Source organism: Podarcis vaucheri, assembly GCF_965113315.1.
Source record: "Podarcis vaucheri genome assembly, chromosome: 2".
In the NCBI taxonomy this organism is placed as follows: domain Eukaryota; kingdom Metazoa; phylum Chordata; class Lepidosauria; order Squamata; family Lacertidae; genus Podarcis; species Podarcis vaucheri.
The window spans coordinates 32,630,798-32,651,014 of record NC_138760.1 but is presented as its reverse complement, the minus strand read 5'-3'; the positions used below and the strand labels follow the sequence as shown (position 1 = coordinate 32,651,014).

General features: G+C 45.1%; 1 long non-coding RNA gene across 1 annotated transcript in view; it reads right to left on the bottom strand.

Annotated features, from left to right (window-relative positions):
- LOC309526707 overlaps nt 1-15,304 on the bottom strand; it is a 74,250-nt gene extending 58,946 nt beyond the window's left edge. Inside the window, exon 1 of the long non-coding RNA XR_014216865.1 lies at nt 14,500-15,304. This is a non-coding gene — a long non-coding RNA (uncharacterized lncRNA). The remainder of the gene's footprint in view (nt 1-14,499) is intronic.
- Nucleotides 15,305-20,217: the final 4,913 nt, after the last annotated feature.

Genomic DNA, 20,217 nt, shown 5'->3' with positions numbered 1-20,217 from the left:
AACACTAATTTTGTGGTTTGGGGATCTGGTGTGACGCTGCTTTTTTCTTTTCTTTTTTTTTTTGCATGAATTTTTCAACATTGATCCTCAGAGGCAGCAGTTTGGATAGGGCCTCTCAGAGGAAGTGCAGGCTAAAGGCTGGAGAAGTGTCTGTCTATCTGTCTGTCTGTCTGTCTCTCTCTCTCTCTCTCTCTCTCTGTGTGTGTGTGTGTGTGTGTGAAGACACAACCTTACTCTGCTGAATGTGTGCTGTGGAGATTATATGGGGAAAGTGTATGGAATAGTTTCAGAGCCCTTTGTCTAACAGACACATTGACCTTTCTCTTCAGACATGTATAACAAAAGGACCCCTCCTCTCCCCAGGGGCCCTTGAAGCATCCTTTCTCATAAGCTTGGACTGCAGATGAAAAGGTATTTGCATGGAACACAAAAGCTTCCAGTCCTATTTCACCTACAGGGCAAGAATCAATAGCAATGGACTTCCCTTAGTCAGGTAATAACTGCCTCCACCCTTTCTGGCTGAACTGAAAAGGGCGGTCCTTAAAGACAATAAAAGAACTGGTGAGGGAGCCAATAAGAAACGAGGGGAAATGGTGAGAGCAATATATTCCTTTTCAGAACTAATCAGTTCAGTTCAGTTCAGCTCAACCAAAAAGGTTAGCTCTACTAAACCAGAAACTCAATCCATTCCAGCACAGCTGCTGCAGAGCTGGAACAATTCTTACCTAAGACAACTCAATTTGAAACATGCCATCCACCCAAATTTTGCCCTCTCCATCATAACCTGCTCCCAAATCAAGCTAATTTAACTACTTGTAAGCCATCTCAATGTATGCTACCTTGGCCAAAAACCTAACTTGAATTAAATTAGTGTATTTTGAAGGCAAGCGGGGCCCAAATTTCCCAAGTTTTCTGAATTAGTGGAGCTCACAGCCAAATTCAAGTCAACTGACCCCTAACCATTAGGTCCAGTCGTGACCGACTCTGGGGTTGTGGCACTCATCTCGCTTTATTGGCCGAGGGAGCTGGTGTACGGCTTCCAGGTCATGTGGCCAGCATGCCTAAGCCGCTTCTGGTGAACCAAAGCAGCGCACGGATACGCTGTTTACCTTCCTGCCAGAGCGGTACCCACTTATCTATTTGTACTTTGACGTGCTTTCGAACTGCTAGGTTGGCAGGAACAGGGACCAAGCATTGGGAGCTCACCCCGTCGCTGGGATTCAAACCACCGACCTTCTGATTGGCAAGTCCTAGGCTCTGTGGTTTAACCCACAGCGCCACCCGCGTCCCCAAGTCAACTGAAGCAACTCCCAAATAATAGTTCACCTCAGCCAAACTAAGCTAACCAGTAAAACCTTTTTGACAGGATGAACTAAGCTTGAGTTTTGGATGAAGTTCGAGCAAAGATGAGGTCTAGCTGTCTTCACCAAACTGGTGCCCTCAAGATATTTTGGACCATGGCTGCTTACACACTATGCAGTTAAAGAACACTGCAAACAGATGACTTCCTGCAAAGACGCATGAGATCTGTAGCTTGTTAAGCATTCTGGGAGATCTTTGAGAGTTTCAAGAAGCATACAGGTGAGCTCGAGTCAACATTATGTATTTAGACTTTCAAAAACTTTCAGAAAAGAGATGGTGTCAACAAAAGATGTCTGGTTTCTGGAACCCTAGTTTAAAGCTTCCTTAACTCTGGACTATTGGCAGGAGATTAGGTGAAATGTGTTTGGCTGAAGGATTATGAACATTAGTGCATTGCAGGGTGGGGCTGAGGTGCTCACCTGACCTCTGGTCACCTGCATTGATGATAGAGGGCCAAGGCAGTGGTGACATCAGCTTGGTGCAGACCTGCCAGCAGAGCCAGTTCAGCACTCCTGCTGGTATGTTTGCACCAGGCTGACCTTGCCACTGACTCACTCCTCTCCATGTCCATCCCAGTATGCCAGTCCATCACCAGATGTCAGGTGAGCATCTACCCTAGCCCACCCCAATGTCTGCTATTGATAATCAACCTAGGCTGGATCTAGATACCACAAAAAAAAAAAAGGTTTCAGGAAAATGCGTGGTAAGCCTCATAATGGGAAATCACGTGGGTGTAAGATGGAACTCTACAGCACCATCTGGTGCCACAGCGTTATAACGCATTTAGAACGCCTTTTCTTTACTAATGTAGCTGAGTCCCTAATCAAAATGGCTTTGAACTAAATCCTGTGATAGCCCAAAGGTAAATATGAAAGTAAGCACAAAAGGAAGGGACTTGGATGCTGCAGGAGAAACTGGGGGTGTTGTGCTGTTATCTAGCAAACTGCAAAATAACATACCAGAAGAGACATTGGAACAGACCAGCCACGTTTTCCAGTGTTTATATACTAATATGCAGAGTATACGAAACAAACAAGATGAGCTTGAACTCCTAGTACAGGAAGATAAACATGACTTGATAAGATTGGAATGTAGCAACTGAAGGATATAACTTGTTCAAAATCAAGAGATACAACAACAAAAGAGAGTGGCTGGAAGCATTTTTATTTTTTTTAAGTACACCTTCATAGACATTAAGGAGAGCAAATATGGTACCATAGCCCCATGGAGAGCATTTGAGTAAAAACGAATAGAGGAAAAAACGAAAAAACAGCATTGTGGTCAGAGTCTACTACAGACTGCCTAACCCAGGCAGGGGGGGGGATAATAACTTTTCTGAAATAAATTATAGATGTTTCAGAGAAGCAACAATTAGTAGGGATGGGGGCTTCAGCTAACCTGATATCTGTTGGCAGACCAATCTTGCCAGGCATGGAATCTCCAGTGAATTCCTGACATGCCTTGCTGAAAACTTCTTTCAGAGCAAGGCAGAAGAAGGAATGAGGGGACTGGTTACCCTCGACTTGTTCTTTACCAATAGGGAAGCAAGGCAGAGTCAAGCCATCCATTTAGAACACATCCAATGCACATTTAACAGCACATTACTTCCTGCAAAGAGTCCTGGGAACTGTAGTTTGTTGAGGGTGCTGGGGATTGTAGCTCTGTGGGGATGGGACGCTACAGTTCTTGGAATTCTTTGGGGGGAGCAATGTGCTTCCAAATTCTTGATCCTGTGGAAAGCCGAAGGTGAGCATAGTCAAATGTGTGTTGTGAATTTCAGGAAAGCTGAGATTTTAATAAATTCAGAGAAATGCTACGTGGGATGGATGCCATGTCTAGATATATTGATGTGGAAAGGAGCCCCAAATGGGTGGGAGTTTTCTTAAAGGAGATACCAGAAGCACAAACAATCCCCCAAGAGTGAGGAAGCATCTCAAAATGCCAGAGAGTGGCTGCATGAAAAGCTTTGTGAGGAGTTGAAAAGAAAAGAAAGGCACCTGTTAGAAATGGAAGGAAGCCATGGCTGGTGGAGACTCGGATGAATACAGATGAGGAGCCCAGGTTGGTAGGAAAGCTAAAGCTCAGAAAAAGCTGGTGAGGGATGCCAAGAGCAAAGAAATAGCTTCTTCAGCTCCAAAGAAGAGGAAATGGTAGGCCTGCTGTTCAGTAAGGATGAGGAAATACCAACAGGCAGCATCAAGAAGACTGGACTGCTCAGCTCCTCTTTGACTCCATCTTCTCCCAACAGGGGAAGGGCCATAGCTCTGTGGGAAAGTATCTGCCTTGAATGCAGAAGGTCTCAGGTTCATTTCCTAAGAGTTATGAATGCCCCCTGTCTGAAATTGAACTGAACACTGAGATCCAGCACCAAGGGCCTTCTGGCAGTTCCCTCACTGCAAGAAGTGAAGCTACAGGGAACCAGGCAGAGAGCCTTCTCGGTAGTGGCACCATCTCTGTGGAACGCCCTCCCGTCAGATGTCAAGGAGACGACCAACTATATAGCCTTTTGAAGACATCTGAAGGCAGCCCTGTATAGGGAAGTTTTTTTAAAAAAATGTGTAGTGTTTTATTATGTTTTTATATATGTTGGAAGCCGCCCAGAGTGGCTGGAGAAATCCAGTCAGATAGGTGGGGTATTATTATTATTATTATTATTATTATTATTATTATTGACAGCTGCTGAAAATCAGTGTAGACAATACTGAGCAAGATGAGACCTATGATCTGACAATGCCCTCCCAAAGAATCCTGGGATGTAGCTTGCTAAAGGTGCTGGGAATTATAGCTCTGTGATGGGTAAACTATAGTTCCAAGATTTTAGGATGTATGTGGAGAATTTATTTTAAATGTATGGTATGGACATACAGTGGTACCTCTGGTTACATACTTAATTCGTTCTGGAGGTCCGTTCTTAACCTGAAACTGTTCTTAACCTGAGGCACCGCTTTAGCTAATGGGGCCTCCCGCTGCCGCCGCGCAATTTCTGTTCTCATCTTGAAGCAAAGTTCTTAACCTGAGGTACTACTTCTGGGTTAGCGGAGTCTGTAACCTGAAGCGTATGTAACCTGAAGCATATGTAACCCGAGGTACCACTGTAGTCTTAGTTCCTCACCACGGAGAGGCCTGAAGTACAAGGACTTCCAGGAAACCTAAATTCAGAAAAGAAGGCAGGGGGAGATTGGCTTTAATGCTCACTTCTGGGCCTCTTGGCATTTCCAAGTCCCCCAGCCACAAGGGGCAGATGTTTTGCCTGCAAACTGTGCAGCCTAGCAAACAAGGCATTTCACATTCTGATAGGGGGTGAGGGAATGAATAAAGAAAAGCAAGTTGGGGGTTGGATAAAAAGGCAAGCTACAACTGTAATACTGGGCCAGTTATTGCCAGCAATAAATATTTTCGATTTCTTCCAGAATGTATCTGTCCACGGATGGTAATTACGTTTCACAGGCTCTCCCACATGTTTTGCTCCAAGGCCTGCGTCTTTAAGCCCCCACCCCTACCCCGATACCGAACTGCGGGTTTTATTGCCAGAGGTCAGGTTGCTCTGCCCTGTTTTATTCCTTGTTTGCTTGAAATTATGACGTTGCCTCCGCAGCCCTATCTCCACCCCCTTCCCCCAACTGGGTGGCAGAGTGCGAAGGGCCCTTCTTGCGTGAGCAGACATTTCTGTGGATATTCCTCACATCCCTTCCATAAAGGGCTTGCTTATTGAGCTCATAAAAAAAGGAAGACACGGCGAAACCTCTGGAGCATTTCTTAAGGGTTGCATTAAACCTCTGAACAACACCCGGTCCAGACACTGGCCTGTGGGGCAGATAGGGTAGCTTTGCACCTCTCCCATGAGCGACGTTTGTGAGAGACAAGAACTCTTTGCAAGGGCCTTTTTCTGTGTACAGTGGTACCTCGGGTTACAGACGCTTCAGGTTACAGACTCCGCTAACCCAGAAATAGTACCTCGGGTTAAGAACTTTACCTCAGGATGAGAACAGAAACCGCACGGTGGCAGTGTGAGGCCCCATTAGTTAAAGTGGTACCTCAGATTAAGAACAGTTTCAGGTTAAGAACAGACCTCCGGAACGAATTAAGTTCTTAACCAGAGGTACCACTGTAGTTTGAGAAGGAGGAGTCTTAACTGCAGGGGTCTTCAGAGTATCTTAAAGTCAAAAAACGAGATGGATGGCAGAGCTCGCAAGAAGAATCTGAAAGGGACAATATATGACTGGCCTGGCACATGGATTTGTCGCTTACCCTGAAAGGGGAGGGTTACTACAGTAATTGAATACAGGGGACCAATGAAACCTGTGTGCAGTTAAGGTACTTCCTTTGCTCCTGACTCTTGGCACATACCCTCCAAGTGTCCCTATTTTCCAGGGACAGTTCCAGATTTACAGAAGTCAACCCGGTTTCTGATTTCATCTCAGAATGTCCCGCTTTTCCTTAGGATGCCCCTATTTTCATCAAAGAAATGTCGGAGGGTATGGAATTGTGTGACCCCTGAGCCAAGAAGATAAGGAACTACGGTATACAAACTTTGGACGGCATCTGAAGGCAGCCCTGTCTAGGAGAAGTTTTTTAATGTTTAATGTTTTATTATGTTTTTATATGTGTTGGAAGCCGCCAAGAGTGACTGAGGCAACCCAGTCAAATGGGCGGGGCATAAATAACAAAAGTATTATTGTTATTATGGAATAGGATGTCCCTATTTTCATCAGAGAAATGTTGGAGGGCATAAACTTGGGCCACGTCATTTTACAAAGGCAGCCCTCCTCTAGGAAGCAACAGGCCCTGGATGCCGAATGCCACATTATTCTGCACCATATAAGACAATTACAGGCCTTCAGGATGCCAAGCATAGAGAACCCCAGATTTCCTGAGGACGTCAATGGGGCTAAAAATTAAATGTTCCCTTAAAAAGGCGAAGAAGCTGGAACCCTGCATAATAAGGCATACTCTGAACGACAAAGATCTCCTGCACCCGGGCATGTAACCAGGACAATTAAACAACACAATGGGAACCTGACTGCACCATACTGCTTTAGACCCACACCGTCCACAGGGACAAATATGCTTGCCCAGATGGACAGCTACACAAATGGATGTCTAGCTGAGCCCACAAAGTGGTTGAAAGATTGCTTGGACTCTGGAAAGTCTTCTTGGGACTGGTTCGCAGATGAGCATATATCACCTGATATCTCATCATTCAATGACTTTCAGATGACCGAGTAACTGACTCTATTTAAATAGGTGATGTCAGACAGCATGAAAGCACTCTGGCTGTGATGTTTGATCTGAGATGGCTGCTTCGCATTCGTAGGTCATCACTTGATTTTGCCGCTATCGAGTGATGAATAAGCATGTGTAAGCTCATCTTGAGGGGAAGGCAGCTTTGGGAAGACTGTGCTTGTGTCACTCTTGGATCACAAATTTTCCTGCTCTGGAGGGGAGTCTGGGATCTGCTGCTTCTCATGTATTGATCCTTAACCTGAAGCATTATACAGTCATACCTCGGTTTTCGAACATCTCTGTTGACGAACATTTCAGTTTTCGAATGCCGTAAACCCGGAAGTAAATGCTTCGGTTTTCGAACGTGCCTCAAAAGTCGAACATGAAAAGCGGCTTCCGTATTGAGTTTTCCATTTTGAGGCTTCCGTACTGAGTCTTCAATTTGTGAACGTTTTGGAACTTGAACTGTCTTCTGGAATGGATTAAGTTCAAAAACAGAGGCACCACTGTATAGAAGAATTCTGCAAAACCCGATAAGCTCAGAAGAAGAGCCCTGCAGCTGGATCAGACCCAAGGCCGACCTGGCCCTGTTTCTCACAGTGGCCAACCATATGCCTCCAAGAAGCTCATGAGCAAAACATGAGTGCCAGAGCATTCTCTCATTGTGTTCTGATGTGCTGGCATCTGGGTGCATGCTGCCTCTTGTCCTATAGGTAGCATATAGGCATCATGGCTAAGCAGCCCTTGATAGCTCAGTTGGCTAGAGTGTGGTACGGATAACACCAAGGTTACAGGTTTGATCCCCATAAGGGACACCTTGCATTGCAGAAGATAGGACTCGAAGATCTTCCAACCCTACGATTCAGCTTTATCTTCCATCAGCTTGCCTAACTTCCCTTTAAAGAAATGTTTATCGGGGTTTTCAATTAAGTGCTAACAAAGCAGATAATGCAAGAAAACAATATCATAAACGTGCACATAAACTGAAACATAAATTAACACAAACATTTGTTTTGTGGGTGGCAAGATGGAAGAAAACAAAAGCAAACTTTCTGAGTTTGTTGTCCATGGTCTCGCTTCGGAGGTGCTGATACATCTCCTTGTCAAGGGCACAAGTGAGTCTAGGTACGCCTCTGCAAAAATGTACAGAGATGGAACTGAAGCCTAGATACTGTACACACTTTTCATCCGAGAGAAGGGACAGGTACAGGATTCTGGATTCAAACCATCAGTCCATTCCGGAGGGCATGTTGTAGCAATTGGTTTCCCACCAGGTTTTTCAGGAATGCCAGAGATTCCATCAAGGAACTTTGTCTGGGTCTAACTCCTTCTGTTTTATAGGGGCTGGTGAGTGGATGGAAATGTGAGCAAAGTCCCACCTGGAATTAGACAGAGAAAGTGAATAGGAAAGAAGATGTGGTGGAAAAGGTGAAATCTGACCTAGCCTTTCAACAAGGATCCTAAGGAACCATCCTCAGGGACAAGGCTCCCCAAAGCACCCGAGATGCGGGCATAATTGCTCTTAACATTAACTTGAAAACTGGATAAACAGTATAATCTCATAATAATACAAAGGCAGAGACTCATTTATCACATTTTTTCTCTCCTGCTGACAGGAATTCTCTAGGGTAGCTTCCGATGGATTAAAATAATTGAAAGCTTTTAAATATTAGGTAGCATCGTGGCTTCTCCAACACCTCCACTGGCTGGGAAGGTGAGGCGGAGCCTCTGGGGGCATTAGTAGAAGAGAAAATCAAGGATATTTGAATAACTGACGGAACCATCCAGCCAATCTCATGCTATCCAGTTCTAAGCATTTCCAGGACTCCTAGCTAGAAGGATACTCCCTCTTTTGGTATCCTATACAGTTTCTCCTTGGGTCTCCTCCTTCCCTTTGAGCATCTCTCTTCCTGGACCTAGCAATCCATTCAAGTCACCTCTTCTTTCATTCAGTCTCTAGTGTTCTGTAATTGCCCTGCGTACCCCATGAAAGTACTGTCATTCCTTTCCTTACCTGTCCTGCAACTAAACTAAACAGCAAAGAGAAGGAGGTAAAAGATGAAACGCAATCTAGTTCTTGTTTTTGTAGGAGATGAACTGATTTCTCCTCCCTTCACAACTGATGCTCTAGGCTCAGCCAAGCATTTTGAAAGTCCAGGAAGAATGGAATCAAAGATCAGCTGATAGTCTAGTCAAAAACTTTATTGCCACCTGTTTCAAATGGCAAAATGGACACTAAGGTGCTGCCACTGACAGTAGCATCACAGAGAAAGTCAGCCCGTGTGGAGTCACTTAATGACTCAGAATGCATGAAGACATATTTAATAACAGCAGTGAGGCCACTGTGGAATCATAATCACAGCATTAGGGGCACATGTACAGCCTTCACCCACAGATCAAGCTGGGGGGAAACCGATTTATCTGTTTTTTAGCAGGAACTGGCTGTGCTGAGCATGGACTGGCTGGCTGTTGTGTCAATCGCATGGCCACTCCCCCTTTTCAGAGACGGCTGTGTACAGAGCTGATTTTATATATTTTGTTGAAATAATTTTTGCCCCATTTCTTAGCCAAAAAAAGGCTTCCAAATCAGCTCAAAATTAGGGGTGTATGAGGAAATAACAACCACAACCCAGGGCTTTTCTTGTATTTTCTTATTACCTTTCCAAGTCAATCCATCTATGACCCTCTTGCTACTTCTCAAACCTAGCAAACCTGATATTGGATAGTTATTGGTTGCTCTGCCCTTCTCCTTTCCATATTCTGGGTTTCATGGAGTGCAAAAGAGCCACACCAAAAACAGTCTGGGCCAATCTAGCCTATGTGCCCATAAATACATGCAGCCTACCTGCAACTGGGGTTCTTTCTGCATATGAGATGTCTGGAATATCTGGGATGGAGCAGGAAGGATGCTGTGTGTGGGAATGAGTCATTCACTCAGTGTCCTGGAAAAGGTCGAGGCCAATAGTTATGATATCTTTGACCAAGGTTTTGAGGGCAGCCTTTGTAGGTATGACACCATCTCATGACATCATCTCTATTAGTAATGCCTACTCCTGTTTGCCCACAAATTTGTGCCCACCCCCAATTGCAGCTCCTTTATTTGTTTATTGGTGCTGTCACACAATTAGAAAAAAAAATCAAATCTGATTAAGTGCATGAGTGTCGGTTGACTGATTGATTAAATGTGCATGCATTTACATATGGGGGAGGGGAATCGCTCTAATCTTCTAATACTGTTTACCCTGCTTCTAAAAATAATGTTAACGTTTTAAATATGCTGCCTGATTCATCAGAGGGTATCTTTTTTAGCGCTTAAAATATAGCAATTGATTAAATATTGTACCTTGTTGTTTATGTTTTTGGTTTATATTCCACTCTGTGACAGTGGCTTATTTATTTATTTACTGTTGAGGATCACACTATCTAGGATGGTGGACCGCGGGCCAGATGTGGTCAGGGCCAAAGCCAAAATTGGGTGGAGCCACCCCTTTCTCTCTTTCTTTCCATCCCATTGGCTGCCGAGAGAGAGGGAGGGGGAGGCAGAGAGATTACTATTGCCAGAGGTCTAAACAAATAAAGGCATCTTCCCCACTTACACAGAGTAAGCGTTCCTGGGTACCGTAGGTATACATGAAATTGTGTATAGTGGGGAATATCATCTAAAAAGCCTGTAAACACCCTCTAAACCTCTGGAAACCCTTTAAAAAAAAACCACAGTTTGAATTGATTTATTTAATTACTTCTCAGCGCCACACGCATACACGGTCGTGCATGAAGTGTAGGTGGGTTCCTACGAGGCAAGACACAGTGATAACAGCAAGAGCTTTTATTGAACTAACAGAACTGGACAACAGGGGCAAAGCAACTGCTTATATATATTTCTGAAGGCCTGGGCCACTCCCACTCCCAACGTGATTGGCTGTCTAAACTTCCAAGCTGCGAATCATAACTCAGAGTTTAAGGGCCAATGGCAGAGGCCCAAATCCTGAAATGTTCTGTGATTGGATATCAGAACATAGGGGCTCAGAACCCTGAGTCCAGACTCAAGCTCAGGCAAACTTAGGGAAGTGCTGGGTGAGATCCCATGGACAACAATACTAAAAGGAAAGGGAGTTCATGATGGCTGGGAGTTTGTTAAGAGGGAGATAGTAAAAGCACAACGTCAGGCAATACCAATGAGACGGAAACATGGAAGGTGCCTAAAGAAGCCAGGGTGGCTATCTAAAGAACTTTTAACTGAATTAAGATTAAAAAAGGATGTGTACAAAAAATGGAAAAGGGGGGAAACCACCAAAGAGGAATTCAAACAAATAGCCAGCACGTGTAGACACAAAGTCAGAAAAGCTAAAGCACAGAATGAACTCAGGCTTGCTAGAGAGGTTAAAAGCAACAAAAAAGACTTTTATGGGTATGTTCGTAGCAAAAGGAAGAACAAAGAAACAGTGGGGTCACTCAGAGGAGAAGATGGTGAAATGCAAACAGGGGACACAGAAAGGGCTGAACTCCTCAATGCCTTCCTTGCCTCAGTCTTCTCCGATAAAGAAAACAATGCCCGACCTGAAGAATTTGGAGCAAATGATTCAGCAGAGGAAACACAGCCCAGAATAACTAAGGAGATAGTACAAGAATATTTGGCTAGTTTAGATGTATTCAAGTCTCCAGGGCCAGATGAACTGCATCCAAGAGTATTAAAAGAACTGGCAGATGTGATCTCAGAACCACTGGCAGTCATCTTTGAGAATTCCTGGAGAACAGGCGAAGTCCCGGCAGACTGGAGGAGGGCAAATGTTGTCCCTATTTTCAAAAAGGGAAAAAGAGAGGACCCAAATAATTACCACCCAGTCAGTCTGACATCAATACCAGGGAAGATTCTGGAGCAGATCATTAAGCAAACAGTCTGTGAGCACCTAGAAAGGAATGCTGTGATCACCAATAGTCAGCATGGATTTCTGAAAAATAGGTCATGTCAGACTAACCTGATCTCGTTTTATGACAGAATTACAAGCCTGGTAGATGAAGGGAACGCAGTGGATGTAGCCTACCTTGATTTCAGCAAGGCATTTGACAAGGTGCCCCATGATATTCTTGTAAAGAAGCTGGTAAAATGTGGTCTTGACTATGCTACCACTCAGTGGATTTGTAACTGGCTGACTGACCGAACCCAAAGGGTGCTCATCAATGGCTCCTCTTCATCCTGGAGAAGAGTGACTAGTGGGGTGCCACAGGGTTCTGTCTTGGGCCCGGTCTTATTCAACATCTTTATCAACAACTTGGATGATGGACTCAAGGGCATCCTGATCAAATTTGCAGATGACACCAAACTGGGAGGGGTGGCTAACACCCCAGAGGACAGGATCACACTTCAAAACGACCTTGACAGATTAGAGAACTGGGCAAAAACAAACAAGATGAATTTTAACAGGGAGAAATGTAAAGTATTGCACTTGGGCAAAAAAAAATGAGAGGCACAAATACAAGATGGGGGACACCTGGCTTGAGAGCAGTACATGTGAAAAGGATCTAGGAGTCTTGGTTGACCACAAACTTGACATGAGCCAACAGTGTGACGCGGCAGCTAAAAAAGCCAATGCAATTCTGGGCTGCATCAATAGGAGTATAGCATCTAGATCAAGGGAAGTAATAGTGCCACTGTATTCTGCTCTGGTCAGACCACACCTGGAGTACTGTGTCCAGTTCTGGGCACCACAATTCAAGAAGGACACTGACAAACTGGAACGTGTCCAGAGGAGGGCAACCAAAATGGTCAAAGGCCTGGAAACGATGCCTTATGAGGAACGGCTAAGGGAGCTGGGCATGTTTAGCCTGGAGAAGAGGAGGTTAAGGGGTGATATGATAGTCATGTTCAAATATATAAAAGGATGTCACATAGAGGAGGGAGAAAGGTTGTTTTCTGCTGCTCCAGAGAAGCGGACACGGAGCAATGGCTCCAAACTACAAGAAAGAAGATTCCACCTAAACATTAGGAAGAACTTCCTGACAGTAAGAGCTGTTCGACAGTGGAATTTGCTGCCAAGGAGTGTGGTGGAGTCTCCTACTTTGGAGGTCTTTAAGCAGAGGCTTGACAACCATATGTCAGGAGTGCTCTGATGGTGTTTCCTGCTTGGCAGGGGGTTGGACTCGATGGCCCTTGTGGTCTCTTCCAACTCTATGATTCTATGATTCTACGATTCTATGATTCAAACACAGACCACTGAATACATAACAGTGCACATGTTGAACACACATATGTAGGGAGACTTTACACCAGAGTTGCCTCAGTTGTGGCACTCCAGAGGTGGTTGATCTCCCAACCTCTCATCCCCAGCTAGCCTGACCATCCGGCAGGGATGATGATAATTGTAGTCAGTGGTTTTTTTTCCTGGGGGGGTGCAGGGGTACACATACCCCTAAACATTTTGTGAATCTTCGTACTTTTGTCCATTTACTGTATTTATCTTTCCTGATTTGAACGATAAAATGGTGATTTATTTTTTTTGAGTCAAAATGAGAGTACCCCTAAACATTTTTTTAAAAAAAGAAAAAAAAAGCACTGGTTGTAGTTCAAGGCGGACAACAAATTAAACACCTGTGGTTTCCACAAATTCCCCCCTCCTTCTCCCACACACACCCCAACCAAGCATCACAAAATGGCTGCCCTCCACTCCCTCAACAACGGCAATTTGCACAAATTTTTCAGATGGGCATCGATAAAACAACAACAATGATGTGCTTTCCCTTCCCTTTTAAGCATCGTCATCATCCTACTTAGCATGAATAAAACACTTCTGAGTTTTTAAAGTATAGTGGTACCTCGGGTTAAGTACTTAATTCGTTCTGGAGGTCCGTTCTTAACCTGAAACTGTTCTTAACCTGAAGCAACACTTTAGCTAATGGGTTCTCCTGCTGCTGCCGCGCCGCCGGAGCACGATTTCTGTTCTCATCCTGAAGCAAAGTTCTTAACCTGAGGTACTATTTCTGGGTTAGCGGAGTCTGTAACCTGAAGTGTATGTAACCCGAGGTACCACTGTATTTTGCAGGTGTTATCTTGGTAGCTTTTGACAGTGTCCTATAAGGTAAGGCAGTGCTGTTATTATTTTCATCAAAAAAATGAAGATGCAGGGCAGAGGCTGAGAGCAATCAACCTGCCCAAAAAGGCCAGTTAAAGAATTGGTGGATGAGAGGCAGGGAATTTGCCCATGCCTATCACTTTCTCATTCTTCCAATCTTCAGTTCTCCACAACTCTGCAGCGTTTTTTTAAAAAAAGATCCTCACAGAAATCCATCATTTTGGTACCAATCTCTCCTAATAAACATGTTTGTATGTGGTTTGGACTAATGTACACATTTTTGCAAGCAATTTCCTTGAATACAACCCATCTTTGTATGTCAATCTCAAAAATATATTCATTTTTTCTGTGAACTTTCCTCTGATTTACGCATTTTGGTCAAGCTTGGTTATAGACCTGCATCTCAAAATCTGGGCAAGTGCAAATTCCAACGGATGACTGTACAGTGGTACCTCGGGTTAAGTACTTAATTCATTCCGGAGGTCTGTTCTTAACCTGAAATTGTTCTTAACCTGAAGCACCACTTTAGCTAATGGGGCCTCCTGCTGCTGCTGTGCCGCCAGAGCACGATTTCAGTTTTCATCCTGAAGCAAAGTTCTTAACCCGAGGTACTATTTCTGGGTTAGCGGAGTCTGTAAACTGAAGCATATGTAACCTGAAGCGTATGTAACCCGAGGTACCACTGCACTTTGGTTCTCATGCTGTTACAGAAAGTGCAGATTTGACTGGTTCACCTTTAAATGTGAACTGAATAAAATTTCTACTCCATCCCTCCTGGGAACCTCCCAAGTCCTGCTCTTAGTGCCTATCCATTCTACACAAAGCCCAAGTGCAGCCCGACTCTTACCTGGAGCTCTTTGTTCTGCAAGGAGTCCTTTCTGTAGCACACTTGCTGTATGACGGCAGAAATGTAAGTCCATATTGTCTGCACTAATTGGCAGTGGCTCTATAGCCTTTAAGCCAAAAGGTCTCTTCTTAGCCCTACCTGGAGATGCCAGGGATTGAACCTGCATACAATGCAGACACTCTGCTGCTGAGCCGCAGCCTTTCCCCATTCAGCTCTGGACTGAAGGAGTCGATCTGTGGCTTGCTGGCTGGCTGATGCATTCAAGCCCCAAAGGTCAGGGCCTGGCCTTGATGACCTGTGCTTTTGTCTTGCTCTGCGATTCTCATAGCCTCTCCTGTTCCGACATGTGGAAGATGCCTTGGGCCTTAGCTGGATCACACGCCCTTCCCCAATGAGCCGGCCGGCTCTGCCAAGCAATGTGTTTCCAATCGCCTGCTCCCGAACCTCGCCGAAATCCAAACCACGTGCCATCTGCTCACCTGCAACTAATCAGCCCCGAGCTACTGAATAAATGTCTCCCACGCCTCAGCCAGTGCCGCACTCCTGTGTGCACAACCCTGCTCCGGTGGTGGCTCACTACTCCTTCCTCACTCCGTTCATTTGTGCCCAATGCCAAACATGGGCAGCTGCATTAAGGTATGGAGTGGGTCCCATGGTTGGGTTTAGCAGAGGCCTCTCTGGAAGCGAGGTATGGGAAGGAAGCCTCACTGGAAACACGGCTACCTCCCAAGTCAAGCAGCCGGCAGATGTTACAGGCATTCTGCAAAGCAGGCCAACCATCCAGTATTTTGCAATCTGACAGATGAAACTGTGTTGTGTAAAGAAATGAAAGTCTGAAGTCTTAAAAGGCAGCGAACTCCAGAGGCTAGGTAGGCTGCAACCCTAATACACCATATTCTAACCTGATTCTGCCCATTAACTTCACCTCTCCAAAGGGGTGCATGCAAATAAGAAGAAGAAGAAGAAGAAGAAGAAGAAGAAGAAGAAGAAGAAGAAGAAGAAGAAGAATTTAACAATTGTGAATTGTAGAATTTTAAATATCCGTCATCATCCTTGGGTTCACTCAGTTTTGTTTATAACACTCTTCCATTTTCTTCTAGTTGTGAGGGTGGGTGGGAGATGGGGAGGGGCCTCACATGTGGAGTAGCCTAGGGCCTCTCTTCATCTAAATCCAGCCCTGACTGGCAACCTTCTGATTTGCAAGCCCAAGAGGCTCAGTGGTTTAGATCACAGCCCCAACTGCGTTCCTTTCCCAGCCACTATAGGTAGCTTCCAGCATACATAAAAACACAATACAAATTTAAACATTATAAACGTCCCTATACAGGGCTTCCTTCAGATGTTTTCTAAAGGTTGTGTGGTTCTTTATCTCCTTGACATCTGGTGGGAGGGCATTCCATAGGGCGGGCGCCACTACCGAGAAGGCCCTCTGCCTGGTTCCCTGTAGCCTCACTTCTCACAGTGAGGGAACCAATAGAAGGCGCTCGGCACTGGACCTCAATGTCCAGGCTGGGCAATGGGGGTGAAGATGCTCCCTCGGGTATACTGTTTAGAGCTTTAAAGGCCAGCACCAACACTCTGAATTGTGCTCAGAAACGTACTGGGAGCCAATGTAGGTCTTTCATGCATTTAAAGCACATGACTTCCCCCAAATAATCCTGGAACTATAGTTTGTTAAGGGTGATGGGAACTGCAGGGGTAGATTACAGGTCTCAGGATCCTTGCATGCTCTGAATGTATTGTGTGCCTGCAGTCTCCACCAATCAAAACGTGTACTGCACAGATCGCTAATGATCCACACAACTTCTTGCATTGTGGCTCGGCTTGGCGCGTCTGCCAGTTCAAACTGTGATGAAGCAGTCGAGTGACTTGCTGTGGCCAATCTGCTTTCTGAAACTCCGCTGCGAAAGCCATCTCTGTGGCAGCGCAGTGCGAATCTGGCTTCGTGCTGAAGCAACAGGTCAACATCTTTGCAATGAGAAGAGTTAATCCATGTTTCACGGCATGAAAAAAGAGTGAAGCAGATCCATCCTGGCCATGGGGCACATTGGCATCAATGTGACCTAGCAAATAAAGGCTTTATATCAGGGACGGCACAAAATCTGAAATGGCAGCAATTGTGTTTCACTCCCCCAACCCAGATTATTGTGCATGTATAGTTGACCACAAACATGCACCCAATCCTTACTTGTGTCAGTGTATATAACTCATATGTATGTATATATCCTGTTTGTACACCCACTGATCTCATGCATATACATTATCACACAGTATCCCGTCTCTCTCTGCCTCCGTTCCTGAGACTGAAACAAGAGAATACCTATAATTCCACAAACACCCCCTAGAAGAAGAGTTGAGCCAAAAGGAAAAGGCTTCTGCTGATTTCAGTCTGGGCATAACTACAAACATAACTACTAACCAACAGAATGGAAATTGAAACTACGGTAAATTAAAGCAACTGCTTTGCATCAAGGGCCATTTCAAAATTACTATGTATGCACAAAATAAAAAAATTCCTTCCAGTAGCACCTTAAAGACCAACTAAGTTAGTTCTTGGTATGAGCTTTCGTGTGCATGCACACTTCTTCAGATACCGGGTAGGGAACATCCCCATATTTCCCAATGCCAACAAGATATATTTATTGTGATGTAACACATACAACATGCCATTGTGAGAGTGTTAGAGGCAGTTTTACTAGTTCAATGTACTGTTTTCATGTGGAAACAAGCTCTTCTTTTTAGAAAAGGGTTGTGTGAGTTTTCAGCATGATGGAGCTGCCTGTAGAGGGCACCTATTGGCTAGCACCCGTGTCATCACAACGCCATTCCCCCTATTTCCCAAACAGTTTTGCAATTCTTTTAAAAATAGTTTGTAATTGTTTTAGAAACGCTTTGCAACTCTTTTAGAAATAGAATGTATCTATTCATGAAACATTATTTCTTAACCTTTTTAAAATGGCAACAATTAACTCATAAAAAACCCCTCCCCCCCCCCGGATGTCAATTCTGCCTTCAATTCCATCATTAATTCCCAGTTACATCCGGGAAAATCCAGACCAGGGGTCAGCAACCTTTTTCAGCCATGGGCCGGTCCACTGTCCCCCAGACCACGTGGTGGGTTGGACTATATATTGAAAAAAAAAAATGAACGAATTCTTATGCCCCACAAATAACCCAGAGATGCATTTTAAATAAAAGGACACATTCTACTCATGTAAAAACATGCTGATTCCTGGACGGTCCCCAGACTGGATTGAGAAGGCGATTGGGCCACATCAGGCCCCCGGGCCTTAGGTTGCCTACCCCGATCCAGACGTTTGGAAGCCCTACATATGGGTGATGCGTTAAATATATTTAAAAGGTTAGTCTACCTGAAGCTAGACTGATGGCTGAACCAGTGTCTGACTCGCTGGTATTTGGCATGTAAACTGAATAACTAAGCTCACATTGCAGGTGAAGAATCTGCTGTGGCTTCTCTATTTATATTACGTCTGTCTTCACTCTGTAGGGACGTGGGTGGCGCTGTGGGTTAAACCACAGAGCTTAGGACTTGCCGATCAGAAGGTCGGCGGTTCGAATCCCCCCGATGGGGTGAGCTCCCATTGCTCTGTCCCAGTTCCTGCCAACCTAGCAGTTCGAAAGCACGTCAAAGTGCAAGTAGATAAATAGGTACCGCTACAGCGGGAAGGTAAACGGTGTTTCCATGCGCTGCTCTGGTTCGCCAGAAGCGGCTTAGTCATGCTGGCCACATGACCTGGAAGCTGTACGCCGGCTCCCTTGGCCAATAAAGTGAGATGAGCGCCGCAACCCCAGAGTCGGTCACGACTGGACCTAATGGTCAGGGGCCCCTTTACCTTTATCTTCACCCTAACAGAGTGGAAGACAGGAATGGTACTTGCAGTATAGAATACACTCATTCTTGTGCCCCCTCTGATTCAGCTGGGTTGTTGTTGTTATTAAACTAACTTTCTTTTTTTCAAAAAAAATATTCAGAATTATAACAAGACATATTATCCAAAAACATATCATCATCCCCCCCATTTTTTCCTCCCTCCCCCCTCCCACACAAAACCCCACCCCCACCCTGACTTCCCTCAGTTCCACTAACTAACTTTCGCATGCGGCAAAACCCAGAAGTAAGCCTTTCCAGCACTTCCAGGTCGCAGCAGGACGCAACCTGAAAATGCGCAACCTGAAGCAAACGTAACATGAGGTATGGCAGTATACCAATTTAATGAATATAGTGGTACCTTGGGTTCAGTACTTAATTCGTTCTGGAGGTCTGTTCTTAACCTGAAACTGTTCTTAACCTGAAGCACCACTTTAGCTAATGGGGCCTCCTGCTGCCGCCACGCCGCCAGAGCATGATTTCTGTTCTCATCCTGAAGCAAAGTTCTTAACCCGAGGTAATATTTCTGGGTTAGTGGAGTCTGTAACCTGAAACGAGATGAGTGCCGCAACCCCAAAGTCATCCACAACTGGACCTACTGGTCAGGGGTCCCTTTACCCTTTACCTTTTAAGCCTTATTATGGGAGGGGAGGTTGTTTCTCCACCTGTCCCTCCACATTAAGGGAATCCCGTTAAAGCAGTGGTTCTCAAGCTGTGGGTCCCCAGATGTTGTTGGACTACAACTCCCATCATCCCTGAGCTGTGGCCTTGCTAGCTGGGGTGATGGGATTTGTAGTTCAACAACATCTGGGGACCTATAGGTTGAGAACCCATAGGCTGTGTGAAAGGGACCTGGGGGTGTGGTTCCTGTCCAAAGCCTGGGCGTGGGCTAGGGCCATGCCACGACCCCAACAGTGACCCTGGGGGTTGACCCTTAAGGTACTTCCTGCAGTCGGGCAGGAGTCAGGATATAATCTTGCTTCACCCAATTGCCAAAGCCAAACCGCTCACATCTGTAACCAATAAAGTTGTAATAAAAAAATTCCTTCCTGTAGCACCTTAAAGACCAACTAAGTTAGTTCTTGGTATAAGCTTTCGTGTGCATGCACACTTCTTCAGATACACACCTGTGCATGCACACGAAAGCTTATACCAAGAACTAACTTAGTTGGTCTTTAAGGTGCTACAGGAAGGAATTTTTTTATTTTGACTATGGCAGACCAACACGGCTACCCATCTGTAACAAAAAAGTTGTGGCCTTGTTTATCCCATTTACCCAACATACTTGTGTTTGTCTATTTATTTCGGGGGGAGCTGGGGGCCTGGGGCCTCACCACGCAAAGGAACCCACCTGGCCTTGTGAAACTTCACTCCTCCTCAGCTGGATGCAAGTTCCCTGCAAGGTGATAAGGGTAGACCTGAATCCTTTGTATTACTTCAGTTCCCAGGCCTCAGAGTGAAAACATCCTGAGGGAGAGAACCAGCCGAATGCATCACTCATCATCCCTGCTTTCTTTTCTGCTTTCTTTTTAGAAAATTGATTCTGTGGTCTCTTTAGAGATGTTTCCTCCCTCCCCTCCCCGCAATCCTCTTCTAGGTATCATCTCCCCAGATACTTATTCTGGAAGAGCAACCTCTCCAGGTGTATGAATAAGTAACTTTGTTCCTGCTGTGCCGTGTGTGTTCCCCTGCATGCAAAGACAGGCTCGGGTGAGGAAGAGTGGATCCAACAGTCAAGAAGGCGGTTTCTGCACGTGCTGCAGAGGGAATCAAGGGGCAGGTGGGGCTTGTCAGCCTGGGAAGGTAGGCAACCCATCTAGGAGAAGAAA